We start from the raw sequence: 6,001 nt of genomic DNA, 5'->3' as shown, positions 1-6,001 counted from the left end.
ACTATTAAGTGTCAAGAAATATTGAGACAATTCTTAAATGGAAGAAATGAAGTTTTGCCTTCCAGATATCAACCATTAAGTATGGGGATAATTTGCTACACAGTAATAGGTAATTAATACACTGAGATTCTAGTCATTGTTCTAGATTATGCATTTTAATCATGATTCTGGTCCACTAGTAGCTCAATGTTCCTGGAGGAGTTGTTTATTTGTTTTAAATTTTACTTTTCTTTGTACAATTGTTATATTTAAAGTGACTTCCAAATAGAAAAAAATGAAATTTTTTAGCCTAAGTGTATACTTTCTTGTAGCCAAAAATAATTTTATGAACATTTTAATAGAAATGACCTTAAGTAGTAAATGGCATTTTGAAATAACTACATAAATGTTCATTATTTTATAAATAATTATAAACCCAGTTGTAATTATTTCTAAAGAAGGATCCCAGTCCCACATAAAAAAGAGACAATTCTTCCAACAACTGGTTTTCATTTATATAATTCCCAATTTCCTAAATAGTAAAATGATTTATCTAAATCACAAAGTGTTACACCATCTTGCCAACAGTTGTATCAATGTCTTATTATACTTTGCATATGAAAGAAGCAGAATTCTCAGATTTCCATTGCTGTTGATATCCACCACAGTTAGAAGTATATTTTAATTTGAATTAGGAAGTAAGTTTGAATTAATAAAAAGTAAAGAGAGAGTAATGCAGTATCTAGACATGCCTATATATGCTATGTTTAAATATTTTCTTATGTTATTTACTAATACTTGTTGATGGGTTATTTTTTAAGTCACATATGCCATAAATATTTGCAGCATCTGAAACATTATGTTTTATGTTATAATTCTTATAACTAAATAATATGACTGACTATATAAACACCACAAGGCTGTATCACGTGTAGCATGATTTTCAGTTGTTCCCATTTTGACGACTATAGAGGTGATATGATTTACTATTCTGTTCTTCTTCAGCCTCTTTTGATAACAATGGTCTGAATTTGTGAGCTCCATATTTGATACATACAGGTAACACAAGAATAGAAGTAGTTCTGTGTAAGTTAAACCCTTCTCCTGGCAATAGTGGCATGGGAATCTTACCAAAGAATTAAACATCCAGTCTTTGCAGTGATCACCAACCCTCAATAATTTATAATAGAAAATAGAAATACTGAAGAGGGAACCCATATCTAATTCAAGTGTATATCTACCTTTAATATATGTTAATAATGCAAATTCTCAAAAGCTTTCCTTAGTATATTTTATGAATTATATTATTTTTTAAAATGTCGCCACCTGCTAGACACCAATAATTCAAACCATTTACCTTAAAAGAGGAACAGAAATACAAATTATATTTGTTTTTATGAAATTCATAATGATAGAAAAAACTGCAAAAAAAGAAAGGAAAAAAGTGCTTGGTTAGTCAACCAGTTAAATAGATGCTTTCCTAAGTTTGACACTAAAATGTTTTATTTTTAATTAATGAAACTCCTTGTTGATGAAAGTACATTTTCCATGCTGCTAGAAGTACTCACATTACCATTTATATTCCATGGAAATAAAATGCTTGTTCTTATAAATGTATTAAATATAGGTAGCTTAAAATGGTCTTTTTCATTTGATACATAGATCATACAGATGAGAGATGATAAATGATAGAGAGAGAGAGAGAGAGAGAGAGATAGCCTATATAATTTATCATGAATTATAAGAACATATTATTTTTAAAAATATCTCAGGCTATTTTTATTTTTATTTTTTTAATTCTAAAATTTTATGACTCAGATGGCAGATCCTGGTGAAAACTGAAGTCTTTGAATGACCATAACATTTCAAAGAGCAGAAAAAAACTTCTTCCAAAAATATGTGGCTGTTCAAACTTTCCTTCTTCATCCCAGTGACAAACTGGGAACATTCATCTGACGCTACCGTCGTTTTGTTCTCCATAATGCAGGTTACAATTTACTTCAGAAAGACATGAAGGACTTTTCTTCGCAAATAGCTGCAGTGAAAGAGGATTGTGTCTTCTATCTGTCTTTTTTTTTTTTTTTTTTGCAAGATAAATGGAGCAGGTGTAGAGGAATTAATGAAGCAACTGCCAAATTGTAGGGGTCATTGGTGTGTTGAAAGCTATAAATTAGCCAGGTCTTGTGGGAAATTACCCTCTACCTCTATTGAGATTCTGCCATTTCTAAATTCAAGTTCTAGACAAGAGAAAAAGCAATTTGAAAGTGGAAAAGAAAAGTGCTAGTTAGCTTGCATTATTCAGGGTCAAACTAAGTGAAAAACACATAGTGGAGTATTTCTAAATATTAACTTTACAATGAAATCCACCAATATAAATATAGTTAAATTTTATTAATTCTAGAGAAGAAAATATAGTTTATGCTTAATTAAAATCATATTTCTATTGGTAGGAACAATTTAAAACTATTAGGAGTGCAATAGAAACTAGTGTTCGCAAAGATACTGATTTGTTGAATTCATACTAAATCCACTGTTTTTTCAGGGAACTGTTACAAGACTAAGGATTAAAAAGAATTTGAATTAAATATGAAATCACGGGATATGCTTCTTGCACTTTCTGCCTCAGACTCTCATTGTTAAACGAAACATCAAAGGGAAAGTACTTGTTTTTTTTAGATTTATTTCATTTTCAGAGAGAGAGAGGGAGAGAGAGAGAGAGAGTGTGTGTGTGTGTGTGTGTGTGTGCAGAGGAGAGGGGCAGAGAGCGACAGAGAGAGAGAGAGAATCCCAAACAGACTCCACACTGTCAGCACAGAGCCCAATGTGGGGGTCCATCCCAGGACCCTGCAATCATGACCTGAGCCAAAATCAAGAGCCGGATGCTCAACCGACTAAGCCTCCCAGGTGTCCCGCAAGTGCTTTATTTTTAAAATACATTTTCTATAATAAACTAAAAGCTAAAAAAAGAAGACATTTGAAATTCTTTCAAAATAGTATTGAAATTTTATTCATATTGTTTCAAAGTTACAAAGAAGCCAAACAAGACTTGTAATGTAGCTATGAGGCAAGAAAAATAACTTACTTGCATAACAAGAAAACTTGCAAATTATGTTCTTACTAATATAGTGCTCTTCAGAAAATCTACAATTTTAGTTCAAATGTACATAAATCCTTGTAAAGTTCTCCAGAAATACAATATTCTACACATAAGGCAAAGACAGAAAGTACAGTTTTGTCTAGAAACTGAAGCCAAAATTAGTAAAAATTATGTATGTATCATAGGTTTCTTTATTTAGATGTCAAACATGTACATTAATGTTATACTGCCATTGACTGTGCAAGTATGCTCTACCAGTTTTCTTTTACTAATTTCCTGTTGATCACATTACTGTTTCTCTCTTCTCCAAAGTATACACTTCAATGTGTTTGATAAATATTTTACAATATGTCTGTATCATTTTAAATATATAGGATTTTAAGTTTTACTTTATATGTTGGAAAACATTTTTCATGTTTTCACTAAGCATTATGTTACATAGCATTATGTAATGTATGTACAATTATGTACTCCAACCATGTTGCACTTTTTATAAATTAACCGCTTATAATTGCTAAGAGTGTTGCTTTGTATGCATTAATCACATTTTACCTGCTTCCTCCCACTGCGGGGATGCACATTATTTCCAATAATCAATGTCACAAAACTACATAAAAGGAAAATCTCCACAAATGTTCCTTGTGGACGAGGGCAAGCATTTCCATTCATATATGTGCAGGATGAGTTACTCAACCCTAGAGTGAATATTTGCCTTAGTTCATTACATTCTTCTGAGGTTGACCTCCAGAATGGCTATATTGTTCTAGAGACTTGCAAGCATTATATGAAACATTCATTTCCTAAAATAGCAATGGACTTACCAGCTCTACAGATTTTCCCACTAGTGGATTTCCTGTTTATTTAATATTCCTAATTTTGTAATATTTACTTTGGGTATATGGAGGACAACTTTTATATTCCAAAGATTAATTCATTTTCAGATTTATATGGCACAAATGTTTTCTCATACTGTTACCGTACTCTTACTCAAGAAAGCTGTCTTTGAACAGAAATTCCTATTTTGTATGTATGTAGTCAAGTTCATGATTTTACTTATGATATATTCTTTGTGGATTTGTTTAATACATGAATCTCTATCCTTACGTAATAATTAATTGTCTGAATTTTCTTTGATTACACTAACAGTTTTTTCCTTCACATTTTGACAGTCAGTGGGGTGTATGTTTTGTATATAACATAGCATAAATGTTTAGCCCTAGTTTTCTGTAAATAATTTTTGTCCTAAATGATAACTTTTCTTCCCAAATGATTTAGTAAAAATTCATCTGTTTCCCACTGACATGTGGTATCACTTTTACCATGTTAAAATTTCTTATATGTACATTTATCTAGTACTGAACTTTCAATACTGGTTCATTGTTAATGTCACCGACAGGACTATATTGTTTTTACTATTATTTTGTGATAATCATTATTCATGAACTTTACACATCTATAAAATTTCTCAGGTAAATTGTTGAGGTCCTCAGTAAAATCTTCCTATTACTGTAATAAGGATTACATTTAATCTATTGATCAATGTGGAAAGAAATAAAATATCATAATGTTAAATAATTTCATCATGAAGAAAGTATAATTTTTTATTTACTCATCATCATTTATGTATAGCAATAAAGTTTTAAACCTTCTCATCCTGTGCTCACTTCAGCAGCACATATACTAAAATTGGAATGATACAGAGAAGATTAGCATGGCCCTGTGTAAGGATGGCACCCACACTTTATCAATCCTATCATCCTTTTATTGTCCTCCACATTCATTCTTTCAACATCCTATCCCCTACTTAAAAGTTAAGACCCTTCAACATCTAAATTGTCTTCTTACTACTTACACCCCATATTTCATCATTATGAAACCTTACTTACATTATAAAAACCTCATTTACCACAAAGCACTATCTTCATGATGCAAGTCTGAAAAAGCCCAATTCATGTCTACAGTAGGACAGCCAAATGTGGATGGTAAAGCAAATATGAAACCTTCAATAGTCTTACTTTATTTTTTAAAAAAATGTTTTAATGTGTATTTATTTTTGAAGGAGAGAGAGACAGAGCACAAGCAGGGGAGGGGCAGAGAGAGAGGGAAACACAGAATCTGAAGCCGGCTCCAGGCTCTGAGCTGTCAGCACAGAGCCTGATGCAGGGCTTGAACTCATGAGCCATGAGATCATGACCTGAGGTGAAGTCAGAGGCTTAACCAACCGAGCCACCCAGGTGCCCCTAGTCTTACTTTAAATCTAGAAACTCTAACATCAATTATGCCCTTACTGATGCCTACCAATCCTATTGTATTTCCACAAGTCCACTTCCTTTTTTGTTTTCTATTCAGACTCCTCTCTTCTGATGCTTCCTCCTTGAATCTGAATCTCAACACATGACATTGCTTTTCATTTCACTGACAAAATTAAAAGAAGGGGGGGAGTTGGCATGACCTCACCAACCTCTCCTTATCACAGACTTGTTTGTTGATTTACCCTCATTTTCTTAGATTGAAACATGAAAGCATATCAGGATGTCATCCTCAGTTCCTGTCTCTTCTACTGCTCACTCTGTAGGTGATTTAAAGTATCATTTGTGTTCCAGCTATGCCCCAATTTAATGAGCTGGCTAGGTTGCTCCTTGACGTACAGATTCACACATGCATGTACCTTATCAATATCTCCACTCAGGCAACCAAAATATTGAAATGTTTCCACAGCTTCACATATCTAAAGTGGAATTCCCAATTTCTTCCCACAAAAGATGAGTTCCATCTGCATTCTTCTCAGTAAATTACACTTTTATTCAGTCAGTAACAAGGTGACAAACAAAGCTCATTCCTTTTTTTTTTTTTTTTTGATATTTTTTCCCAATTTCTACTGTGTTAGATGAGAACATGTTACTAATTCTAGCCATGAGAATATGT

At 32.3% G+C, this 6,001-nt stretch overlaps 1 non-coding gene across 1 annotated transcript; it reads left to right on the top strand.

The window, feature by feature from the left end:
- The first annotated feature begins 4,732 nt into the window (after positions 1 to 4,732).
- LOC128777445 (U6 spliceosomal RNA) lies at positions 4,733 to 4,839 on the top strand. The gene has a single exon (XR_008422705.1). It is a non-coding gene; the product is annotated as a U6 spliceosomal RNA (small nuclear RNA).
- Positions 4,840 to 6,001: the final 1,162 nt, after the last annotated feature.

The sequence above is a fragment of the Panthera pardus genome, unplaced genomic scaffold (genome assembly GCF_024362965.1).
Source record: "Panthera pardus isolate Hobbes unplaced genomic scaffold, ASM2436296v1 HiC_scaffold_16, whole genome shotgun sequence".
Classification (NCBI taxonomy): Eukaryota; Metazoa; Chordata; class Mammalia; order Carnivora; family Felidae; genus Panthera; species Panthera pardus.
Note: the sequence above shows the minus strand (reverse complement) of the source record. Positions and strands in the feature narration are given on the sequence as shown.